The sequence below is a fragment of the Elephantulus edwardii genome, unplaced genomic scaffold (assembly GCF_000299155.1).
Source record: "Elephantulus edwardii isolate Elephantulus edwardi_28Jun2011 unplaced genomic scaffold, EleEdw1.0 scaffold00211, whole genome shotgun sequence".
Taxonomy (NCBI): Eukaryota; Metazoa; Chordata; class Mammalia; order Macroscelidea; family Macroscelididae; genus Elephantulus; species Elephantulus edwardii.
This window is the reverse complement of record NW_006399961.1, coordinates 3359244-3372065: the sequence shown is the minus strand read 5'-3', so window position 1 is coordinate 3372065 and position 12822 is coordinate 3359244.

Genomic DNA, 12822 nt, shown 5'->3' with positions numbered 1-12822 from the left:
GTGCGGTTGGCGCAGGATAGAGCAGGGTTTAGCGCTGTTGTGCATAGGGTCGCTATGAGTCGGAAACGACTCGATGGCACATAACAACAACATCTCTTGATCACTGTCTGAGGACAAGAAACTATACTTGGTCTACTGTGTAAGAAACAAAAAGATTACTGTGTGGGTTCCCTAAGAAGGTTAACAAGGTAATTTAGAAAAAATTACATGTGCTTTTGAGGCCTTTTTAATTAAAATTCCATCATTGTCATCAAGTTGGAACCAACTCATAACTGATCCTCCAGTGAGTTTACAGAGGCTGCAAACTGCAAAGGAAGAGATTGTCTATCTTTCTCCCTCAGGGTGGCCAATGGATCTGAACCACCCTTAAGTTAGCAGGGCGGCTCTCCATGGACTACGGCACCAGAGCTCTTTAGCAAGGAGCTGCTGTTTTACGTGCTGAAAAGGTTGTCTTTTTCAGACATTTTTTCTCCCAGGGCCTTGAACATAATCTAAGTAAGAGAGATTCTATTCTAAAACTAAATTTCCTGAACAAAGACGTGATCCAAACTTCACTTTATTTTTTTCCAAAGTGTTTTTAATACATAAGTGAAGCTAAGGGCTGTTGGTCAGGTGATTCACCAAAGGGTTTCCAGGAAGCAAGTTATTTTATTTTAAGATAACAGAAGATGGCATTTCCAGGCGTTTTCCTCTTTCTGTGTCTAATGTTAGCCCACTTCTTCAAGAGTCTTCCTCAAAACACCCTGCTATATTCATTTTTACCTCCAGTACATCCTGGAACTTGATTCACTTACTGTGCCCAAAATGGCTTTATTGTGGCTTCAAAGTTACATATTTGAGATTTTTAAAGCCTAGGGTCAGCCAGCTGGTCATTCAGGTACACTGAGCCACTATCCTGACTCATGCTCACTTTGCTCTGAGGTAAGGCATCGCTCCAAAACAATCCTTGACAAGTATTTACCAAGCTAACAAAAGAAGCAGGGCTGTGATGTGTCACTGTTACCATTTCCCCAAGTCTGGGGAATATTTTTGGTTATTCTTCCTATTGTGCAATTTTCATTATGGTGATGGCAGTTGTTGTGATGGTGGTTGTTATTTGGCAAGAATTGAAATCAGAGGCTTCTGTTACTCTGCTTATTTTAACAAATTATATAAATAAGGTCATGCTGGCAAAAAAGAAACTGGGTGACATTAGCATTTTCTTTCCATCTCTTAATTCTAGAAAACTGTGTCTTTCAGGAGAGGGAAGAAAGTGGTATGAAGAGACACAAATACAAAGTGACACAGATTACCAAGCAGGAGGTTTGCAAAGCAATTTAAATAACTAGCAATTATTGAGTCCTCACTGTGTTCACCACTAAGCCTTTAAAGAAAGGTCAAATTCATTGCAGTTAAGTTGGAAACAACTCACAGCTGATCCTCCAGAGGGTTTTCAGAGGCTCTGAATTGCATAGGAGATTGAACACTTTTCACAGACTGGCTACTGTATTTGAACCATCTGCCTTTGAGTTGGCAGCTCAACTATTTACTCACTAGGCCACTAGGGAACTAAACCCTCAGCATGTTTTATTTCACTTCATTCTCTTATAGACCCAATGTGGTAGTTTTACTTGATGTCTTCGTTTTCCGGATCTTAAGGAAGCCTGGAGAAGTAAATTGTGCAAGATCACATGAGTAGTTAATGCCAGAGCCAAGGTATGAACATGAGTCGAGATCATGTTGTAACCATTAAATTGCTTCAAGTAAGACAACTAGGTAAGAGCCCTGGTGGTGCAGTGGTTGAGTGTTTGGCTGTTAATCAGTAAAATGGGTGATTCCAACTCACTGCTCCAAGGATGATTTATAACCTTGAAAATTTATAACCTTGAAAATGATTTATAAATCTTTAGATTTATAAACGTGAAAACCCTTTGGTATTGTTTCATTCTGTACTAAAGGGCACCTGACAGTGAGTTTTCTATCCTCTTTGAAAATGCTGTTTTTCTCCAGAACAGTCGTGGTCCATTTGCCTCCACAACTGAGACAAGGATGGCTAAAAAGAGAACTATTTCAATCTATACACAGTGTACGTAATTCCTGCAAAAAATGATCTCCCAAATAATACCAATTTACAATTAGCAGAATGTCCATTGACAAGTGTAAACTGTTTTCCATGTGCACAGTTGTGGGGGGGGAGCATGTTTCTGAACACCCTGAAGCACGCCCACAGAACCGAACAGTTGCCAGGATCACATCGAATCCCTCCAGGGGTTGGGGCTGGTTATTTACATTAGCCTGTGTTGAGACCTCTGCAGATAGGCGCTGCGGCCAAGAACCCTAGAGGAAGTCAGACGTTTTTATCTTCTGCACGCACACGAAGTTTACTCTTTCGAGAGCCTAGGTGGGCGTGATCCCCTAGAGCTAATCGTCTCGTCCAGGTGCAAATCTGGACGCCTTGTTTATGTGGAGGTGTAGACGCAAACCTAAGTGACGCGGTTGTTGGTTGCTAATGCCCGTGGGAAAACACACTTGCAACACTGTCAGTATGTTGTATGAGTGTAAGACTGTGTGATAGTGGGCACCCAGTTTGGACAGCTCTGTTTAAGAGTGCTGCCCGGATGCAAGCAGGCTCAGTCCAAGCCCGGGAGTCTGGTCTGCGCAGCTGAAAGCCCAGGCTGTCAGCGAGCCACCAGCGCCACCAGCTCCACCAGCCTCGCCCCGCCTCTAAGGCCCGGCAGGCCCCGCCCCTTAGGCCAGGAAGGCCCTGCCCCCGCAGTCCGCCCCGCCCCTAGCGCCCGGGGCCCTTGGCGGCCCCGCTGCCCCAGTTCCGTAAACACATCTTTCCCCGCCCCTAGCAGGGCCCGGACTGTACCACTAGCAAGCCGCGGGGGAGCACCATTCCCTCTCCCGTCCGAAACTCGCCCTGTTCCCCACTGTCCTTGTCCTCTTTTATTCTATCAGCTGTAACAGTATTTAGTCGGTCAAATATATGCAAATATGCTATCTATATCTAAAATTTCATGAAATGTCCCGCTCCACTGGACTGCAGCTCCCCCTGCTCACTGCCTAGAGTGATGGCTGATCCGTGACTGCCTCCCTCGAGTCCCTCCGGGCCCTTTAAATACCGCGTGGGGCACCTGCGGAGGGTGGGGGTTGTTGGGCTGGTGAGTTTTCGTGGTGATTTGTGTTGTCCTCCTTGAGTGGACACTCATTCACCTTTCTCCCCAGCCTGTCTCCGTGACGGACCCCTGCGTGTTGATCCCAGGAGTGAAGACTGCCGGCTCTGAGGTGAGAGGCCAGGGCCGGAGGAGAGAACGAACTGTCCAACCTCAGAACCCCTTCCTGGGACAGGCCCCAGGCGCGATGGAGCCCCTGTTCTTCGCGTCTCTCTCTAGATTCCCCCCTCTGATCTCGAACTACCGTCCTGCGAGGGAGTGGGACGGGGGGTGCCGAGGGGTGGCCGCGGGTGGCAGAGTGGCCACGGGTGGCAGAGTGGCCGCGGGCTCCGAGCCCAGGGGCGGCGGGGTCGGGTCTGCTTCGCTGCTGTTTACAGGTCGATGGACCTGTGCCAGCGACCGCGCGGGGAGCGACTGTCCGCCAGCGGGGCTCCGGATGGAGGCGCCCCCTCCCCGGTGCTCCCAGCGGGGTCCCGGATCCGAGTCGGGCGGGGCCCGCGACGTCTGTTTGGGGTTTGTTGCCCCGGTTTCCCGGGCACTCGGCTCAGCCTCGCCGTCCCCTCCCCCAAGAGTTTGTTTTGACAGGAAACGTGGTGCTTCAGAAGGGGAGGGGCGTCCCTGGGACGTTGTGTGCAGACTCCTCCGGGGTCTCCTTGTCGTTACCCTCAGTTGACAGGGGGACTTGGAAGCGGGAGGATGCCAGCCAGGCCTGGGCTCGAACCCCGTGACCTCCCGGGGATTGCTTGGTTTTCCTAAAGCTGATTTCCCGGGGCAGAACTGGAGGGAGCAGATGGTTTCAGGAGGATTCTCATTGTTACTTGCTTTCCTCCAGGAGAGGGTCGCTAAGAGTCGCCTGCAGCTCATGGGCACATAACACCACCACCACTCACCTCACCTCCTTTTACTGTTAGGAATAATATATGTAACAAACAGGCGATTTCACAGTGATGGGGGGGAGTTTCCTTTTAAAAGAAATCCGCTTAAATATAAAAGATCTAGTTAAGATCTAAAAAGCTCATTGGCGACAGAACTGACAGCGGACCCAGCGGCTAGTTTTCAGAGGCTGTAAATTACAGGAGGAGATTGCTCACTTTTCTCCCTAGAAGCAGCTGGTGGATTCGAACTGTCAGAGAGGGGCCACTCTGAGGTTAACAGCGGAACTCCCTACAGACCGCACCATCAACATAGGTGGGGTAGAGATGCAAAGGCAGTGGTGAAGAGTGGTACCCAGGTTGCTGAAGTGTAGGGATTGTCATAGATGGTTGTTTTAACCCTTAACCTTGAGGAAACTAGACCTGCTGCCCTTGTGTCCAGTGGGACTTCACACCCAATGTTGGTCCATGATCTCAAACTCAGTTACAAGCCTTGCCTATTATACCTGGCAACGGTGTAGGAGGCTCCCTGGCTGCATTTTACCTCCAGGGATGCATGCATCACCCTGGTAGCCAGTGGAGGCTGCCTGACTTGGGTGACCCAGGTCTGAAAATAACCCGGTGATGTAAAGAAGCAGCTTCAAGGCCAGTGTGCGAGGGGTGAAGGGCCCCAAATGGGGAAGCACAGGGTGAGAGAAGTTATCTTCAAGTGTGAAAAGTGCCTAGAAATCCTTCTCTCTGATGTTGCAAGGCCATGCCCAGCGTGCACATCTGCCTTTTAAAACAATGACTGACTTGTTGACTTTTATCTGCCTCTTTGTTGGTTCTGATTCGTTGGAGACAATATTCTCTGGTTGAATGGGGCAGTCACCAGTCTGCTCCAAATCTTAATTTGCTCTGTGTGATTGACTTTTTAAATCTTATTTGCCACCTGGCTCTAAGGCAGCATTTTGCAGAAGATGAGGATTTTCCCATACTCTGTCATGTTTTTTTTCTTGAAAGTCTAGTCTGATTTTCTTTTTTTTTTTTTTTTCACTCTTCCAACTCCTTGCCATCATCACATGTATGTGATCACTTGTCCTTCATCTGACCTTGATCTGGTTTTAAAGGGTGGTGCTTCCTGAAGTGTCCCTTTTCCACCAACTACACTTTAACTGGATGGGTTCCATCTCTTAGGCCCCAGCTGCATAATCTGAATAAATCACTCCAAAATGTTAATGACTCATGCTAGCTGTAAGCTGTTTACTCTTTTGACAATATTTTGGATTTTAATCAGGGGTTCTGGAGCATATAAAGAATGGCTCCCTGAAAACAAAATTTCAGTTGCTCAACTGAAACGAGGTGGCTGGCACTTATTTTGAACAATGACCTCCTTCAGTTTTGCCCTTCAAGGGTTTGTAGCCCTGGAGCCACCACCCTCAGGGAAAGGCCAGCTTCCTGCTTTATGTGTAACTGACCACATGGCACTGGGTAGATCTACATAGTGGAATGGAGTGAAAAGAACAGTCACACATCAAATGTTCTCCATCCACCCTGAGAGAGCATGGGCTCTGGGGTCCACTGCCTGGATCTGAGTTACGTCTCTGCCTCTGCTGTGAAGCCTTGAACAAATAACTCAACTTCTCAGGTCTTCTGTTTCTTGTATTTAAAATGGAGGTAATGAAAATAAGAATAATATTTTAGCCAACAAGGTTTTTCTGAGGATTTAAGGAGGTGAAACGTTTCAAGAACTTAGCTGAGTGATGGTAAGCAAACAATAATTATTTGAGCTAGTTATTATTTGCTGTCTGTGAGCTTTGAGAAGACGGAAGGACACAAGCTTCTTTAAGCTCTGGACCTGTGTGTCTTTGAGGGTTCACATTATTGGTGCCTCACTGCCTTGGAAGTGTGTTGAGCTAGGTGCTGGGAACTGGAGAATAGAGACAGTACCTTGCTATAGACTTAGAAATTAGTGAGCGAGGTGGTTATTGTTGTTGTGTACCTTTGAGTCAGTTAATCACACTGGAGGGAATTGTCCATCCTTCTCCCGTGGAATAGCTGGTGGATTCAAACCTGTGTGCCTTCAGAATTACAGCACCGATTCTTACCACTAGACCACCAGAGCTCACTAGAGAGACAGGGTGTTGTTGTTGTTGATGGCCTTCAAGTCAAGCACTACTCATAGCAACCCTATGAACAAAAGGCTTGAAGCCCCTCTACAACTATCGGCATTTATCAAAGTTCATAGAGTTTCCAGAGGCATGTTATTTAGGAAGTGGATGTCACTCCTGCTTCCAAAGAGAGAGAGAGAGAGGTCATCACCAGTAATACTTTAAATGACTTTATAATGAGGATATGAACACAATGAGTGAAGAGAACCACGTTCTACAAGTAGGAATGTGGCTTTATTTACTCTTTTAACAACACTCCTTGAGCTCCTGCTCTGTCTCAGGCAGTGTTCTAATCCTTAGATGGCTAGTTTAGATGGTATGCATTGGATCATCAGGGAAGGTCATTTTCAAGTTGTGACAGTTAACTTCAAGTCTGAACAACAAAGAGTCAACCAGATGGCAATCAGGCCAAGACTGAAGAAGCACTTGCTCCAAGGTAGAAAGTTTGGCACATAACCAGTATACTTTTGTCAACTTCAGTAACTTTACTGTTGGATCTAGACAATAGATTGTAGCATTAGGAGGCAAAGGAGGTGGCATTTTTTTCTCTCACATCGTTTGGTTATGTTGGCAGGAGGTGCCAGTCCTTGAAAAAAAGACATCATACTTGGAAAAAGTGGAGAGTCTGCAAAAGTGGAGAAGACCTTCAACGAGATGGATTGACAGCATGGGTCTGAGCCTGATTGGACATGGTTAGGATTTGTTGTTACAGGGTCACTATGAGTGGTAGTTGATGCAACAGTAGCTAAAGACACAGCATGAGAGCAGCTGATCTAATGATATCCTTTATAGCATTTTTTTTCTCCTCTAGTAGAGAATCCAAACTACAGTTACTATTTGCTCTCAGTTTTCAATTTTAATTTTTTAAGAAGTCTAGAATATCCTGTAGGCTTTCTTCCTTAATAAAAATAAAATAATAGTTGGCATTTATCAAGTGCTTCCCAGTGCTTAAGAACAAGATAGACTGTTTCAGTTCACCTTCCCAATTCCATGTGGCAGATGGTGTCATTTTACAAATAGAAGTGACTTTCCTGTCTCCAGTCAGTAAATATCTAGAGTCAGGATTAAGCACACAGGCCTCCTGGCTCCAGAGCTGGTGTTCTTACTATTTCAGTGACGTGTGTGGAGATGTGCGTCTGAACCAACTCAGGACCATTGAAAGGACCTCAGGAGGTCATGTCAGTTGTCTAGGTGCAGGCTGAGGGATTGCTAGCAATTGAAAATCTGATCTCCTTGTCATCTGTGTGAGAACACAGGCTCAATCATCCCTCTGGTACCCCTTCAGGTACTCTCTGGAATGATACTTCTCTGCTGTTTGTACATGCTCATTCATTCACTCCACTCATTTATTCAATAGTAACTATTTAAGTGCCTGTTGAATGATCAGGAATGAATGATACAATTGTATAAAATAGGACTTATCTTTGTAAAACACAGAAAAAATACGATGAGTCTATGAACATTCAGTCTCTTCAACTCAATGCAGTGTTGCATCCAATGCTTGAAATGATTAGCTGCCTTTCCCTTTGGCCACTGAGGCCAAATAGGATGAGATGCGGTGTTCCAGAAAATGTGTTTGGCTTACTTGTTGGCATCTGCAGTGGTGAAGATTAAATCTATGTAAGTTTGTCAGTATGATAAGCATTACCTTTCTTAAAGAAACAGCTGCTTTCGGGATCACTGTTTTAAAAGCAGCCAAAATAGTTTGAGAAACAGTCTAATTACTCACCTTGCCTTTTGAGTCAAGTAACTTTGTCCCCAGATGGCTTACATGGAAACTGGAGACTGAAAAAGCTAAGAGCAGATGTGAACAAACTTACAGGAGGATTTGTGCCATTTGATGGGCCATTTGCCCTTGACTTCTGTATTTCCAGTAAGTGCAAGAGTTCTGTCCTCGGTTAGCTGCCAGCCCTTTTATCTGTAAGGGAGCATGGTTTATCACCTTGGAAGAAAAAAACCAAAAACCAAAAAACTTTCCACTCCAGAGATAATAACAACCACAGGGAAAAAAACAAAACCAAACAAACAAAACCCCAAAACAAAAAAAAGAGCCCCCAAAACAAAACAAACAAAAAACCCCAACCAACCAACAAACATAAACACCTAATAATGGCAGACACCTTTGTGGGCCACAGTTCTAAGAATTGTCCATTTATTGACTAAATGAAGTCTCACATGAACCTCACATGAGTTAAGCATCATTATTTTTATTGTTGTTCTTCTTATTATTCCCATATGAAGAAATGAGCAATTCTAAATAGAGTAATAGTGGGAGCTTTGGCTTCAAAGAAAGTCGTCTTCTTCTTGGATGCACTGAAATCCAGTTGTAATGTGTAGCCGCCTGTCAATGAAACAAGAGTTTCTAAATTCAAAGTGAGAATTACTCTCTTGGAGTTCTTTTTTCTCCCTGCAGAAAACAACTCAGTGCTATTGAGTCAGACCAACTCATAGCTGACATTCCAGCTGGTTTTCAGAGGCTGTAAATCACAAGGCAGTAGATTGCCTATCTTTCTCCCATGGGGCACTTTGTGAATTTGAACCACTCACATTTGGGTCAGCAACACAACTCCTTAGCCACCAGAGCTGTCTTTAAAGAAGCTTGTGAATTTTCTGTCACAGTTCCTACAGAAGGCAGAATCTCTTCCGTCAAAGGGTTGTTAGGATAAAGAGATGTATATTATCAGGCATGCCTACCAGAAGCATGTTTAATTTCTCGGAACTCCTGGAACTCTGGTTTTATAGACCTTTAGCAAATCCTTGCTGGACAGTCCCCTTAGAAAAACGGGCTCAGAAGAGAGATGATGTGATGTGCAAGCTAATGACAGGCCTGGGCCCCAAACCAGAACTTTAACTCCTACCCTGGAGGCTGCCTTACTGAACACAATTAAGAAACCTATGAAGTATGCTGTCTAACTGGAGTAGGAGAATGAAGTGGACAGTTAGGGCTGTTAGAGTAGTGCATAAATGTCCATGTAGGAACGCATTTATTCACTTTGATTTGGAAAAACTGCCATAGAGCCTGCTCATTTAAGACAGTTGTAGTAGAGAGAAATTAAGAGTTGTGGCAGAGTGATGGAAAAATTAATAAAGAGGGAACAGTCTTTAAGATAATCAAGTGAGAGTGTGACAAAGACCCAAGGATTTGAATATGAAATTGCAGTGGTAGGTTCCCTGCTCCAGGCCTGAGACTTGGGCAGCACCAGACTCATACATGTGTAGCGATATCAGTTTGCAAATGTTCTGGTTGAACCTGTACCAAATGAGACTCAGTGATTTCAATTCAGCTCACACCAAGTGAGACTTGTCACGAACTTGACACTGGTGATGGACAAGACACAGGCTCTGCTTTTTTAAGGACAGACCGGGATACCCATGGGAGGAAGCGAACAGTACAGAGCTCTGAGGGCTGTCGAGGAGAGCCAAGAGATGTGCTGCAGGTTTTCAGAGGTGACTGCCGTTGGCGCTGACCAGAGCACAGGGAAGGCCTTCCCAGGAAAGATGGCATTTTCCAGAAATGCAATCAGTGAAAAGTAGATGTTGGCAGAGAGGCAAAGCTGGAGGAGAGGGCAAGCATTCTGTTGAGGATCATGAGTTTGGCAGAAGTGAAATCACCACTGCCTTGGTGGTACAGTGGTTAAGGTTTGGTTGCTCTAGGGAAGAAAGATGGGGCCTCCTGTTTCTGAAAAGATGAGAACGAAACCCCACTGCCCTCAAGCTGATTCCTGCTCTTAGCAGCCCAGGGTGTCGGAGACAGTAATCCTGGCTCCCGATGGGGCAGGATCCGGAGCTACTGTGCATAGGTCTCTATGAGTCGCAGTCGGTTCCACGGCACGTAACAACAGGGCAGAGTGGAACTGTCCAAAGCTGTGAATCTTTCCATAAGCAGACTGCCGTGTCTTTCTTCCACCCAGTAGATTCAAACTGTCAACCTTTTGCTCAGCAACTGAACACTCACCCACTGAGTCAGCAGGGTTCCCATGAAGATTACAGGTGTGGAAATAGGCAGTTCAGCTCTGTCACACAGGGAGCTCTGGGGGCCTGGGGGTAAGGAGTTGCACTGCCAGCCCAAAGGCATGCTGCTGGAGTCCACTAGCTGCTCCACAGGAGGAAGATGGGTACTCTCCTCCCTTGTCGTTTATTGCCTCTGAAAACCCGCTGGAGGGTCAGCTGTGAGGTGGTTCCTTGATGGCACTCAACAACAACAACAACAACAACAATGCTCTGTCACACAGAGTCATTATGAGTCAGAATTGACTCAGTGGCACCAAGCTTTGGTTTGGACGTGGAAGGATTCTAACAACTCCTCTCCTTTATTCTACCCCCTCACTCCGCACATGTTGGAGTTAAAGCTAAAGTAGAATCTGCTTTTCATAGGATTATTGGATACATGGCTGCTATTGAGGTGACTCATGGCAACTTTATGAACAGTGGAGTAAAATGTTGCTCAGTGTGGATCATCCCACAGTCGCCAGCATGTTGGAATCCATTGTTACAGCTGTAGGGCCAGTCCGTCTTCCTAAGGGTCTCTTTACCTCGTCGGCCCTCCACTTAACACAGTGTCATGCAGATGTTATCAGGTACTCTCAAGCCGAGTATGACCCTGTGAACAACAGATCTGAACCCTGCCCTACCCTGTGCCATCCTCATCATCTCTGACATGTGAGCCCGTCATTGCTGCAGTCACTGTCAGTCCACCTCATTGAGGGTCTTCCTCTCTTTCACTGACACTTCACCTTTCCAAGCGTGATGTCCCTTGCAAGGAATAGCCCCTCCTAACAATACATCCAAAGTATGTGAGGTGAAGCTTCACTGTCCTTGCCTACAGTAGAGAAGGTTATTTTACTTCTAAAGATGCAAAGGTCTGGGGCTATTTCATGACCTGCATTCATGGTGATAGCCTTTGGGACTCTGGGATAAGGTGAATATTTTTACACAGCAACTTCTAACAGCTAGCCTCCACACTCACTCTGGACCAGCTCTTTAGTCTGAGCCATGCTCCACTCTTACTGGTCTTCTGTTTGCACAAAGGGTGGGCTGCACAGGGACTGTTCTGTCAGGGCAATATAAAAAGGGTTATTGGTGAATAAGGTACGAATGTGTTTGAGCCTTAGGCTGCTAATAAGTCTCTCGCTGGCCCATTCTTGTCTCTGTCACTGCTCTGGAGGAATGGTCCTCTTTCAACAAAAGCCCCAAACCTCCTTAATTCTGACCTTGGCTCCTGTGTTTGTGCCCCTTCTGCTATGTCCTGATTTCCCTTTTCGGATCTGCTAACATGGTACATAGGGTAATTAGAATGTGCAAACAGTTGACATGCTTATTTACTATGCAAAATGTTAAAGGTTCAGATCTGTCAGGAGAAACCTTGGAAGAAAAACCAGACAGTTTATTTATGAAAAGGAAATTTTTAAAAATCAGCCATCTAAAAAAAATAAATCTGTGCAACACAGTTCTACTCTGACATATGTGGGGTTACCATGATTTGGAATTGACTCAATGGCGACTAATTTTTTTCACATCCTCACACAGAGTTATGATAACTAGATTTGAGTTTCATTGTTTTATTAGTCACTTGCCTAATAACCCAGTGCACAGTAGACACTCAGGTAACGAATTTATTGCAGAAATGGTGCAGGTATTTGTGGTCACATTGGCCAGAGAGGCTTTCACATTCTGGCAGCTTCACAGGCTCTTCATTTCATGGCATAGCTGGTCTCATCCTCCCTCTGGGCCTCTTAACACCCACCTGCATATCAGGATGCCATGCCATGCACCTTTGTGCTCATCACGCTGATAAAACACAAACCAAACGTCTGGCCTTCCCCCTTCATGCCATGACAAGTCAGGTGAAAATGAGGAGTGAGGAGTGCGGGGTGAGCCTAGTGGTTTGCTAGTCCAGTGTCTGTCTTCTCCTTCCTCCAGGAAGCTCACTGAGATTAAAGAAATTGACTTTTTAAATATTTTATATTTTAAACAACAGTAATAGGCAGCATTTGAGTGTTGTGCTGAACACTTTGATATGACTTATCCTATTTAATCTTTAAGCAAGGAGTCCTGTTTGCACAGTGACTAAGCTTGGTGGTTAGAACCCACTAGTGGCTGTAGCAGTGGAAGAAAGGTGTAGCCTGCTTCCATGAAGATCACGTAGAGCCTTGGAATCCTTACGGGCTGATTCTGTGCTGAGCTGTGCTATAGGGTTCCTAGGAACTGCAGTCTATGGGTAACAATGAATTTGGGTTGGGTTTTCTTTCCTTTCCTTTTTTTTTTAATCTAATAAGTCTAAGAAGTTAGTTTTCATCCAAATATTCTCTATGAGGTAATTGACTAAAGCAGAGCGTTTAAGTGACTTCTCCAGGGTCCTATGGCAAAAGTCAGGATGCAGTTTGAACCCCATAGTCTGACCTTAGAGTGCTGTACTCTTATTCTTTCCTTCCTGTGTTGATGCATCAGAAAGCTGGACAATGACTAGGAATTATAGAAAGAGAATTGATGTCTCTGAGCTGTGGTGCTGGAGAAGAGAATTGAATATACCATGGACTGCTGGGAGAACAAACAGGTTCATCCTAAAGAGGGTGAAACCAGGTTGCTCCTTCAAGGCAAAGATTCTGAAGCTCCATCTGAAATAACTTTAGACATGTTGCAAGAAGA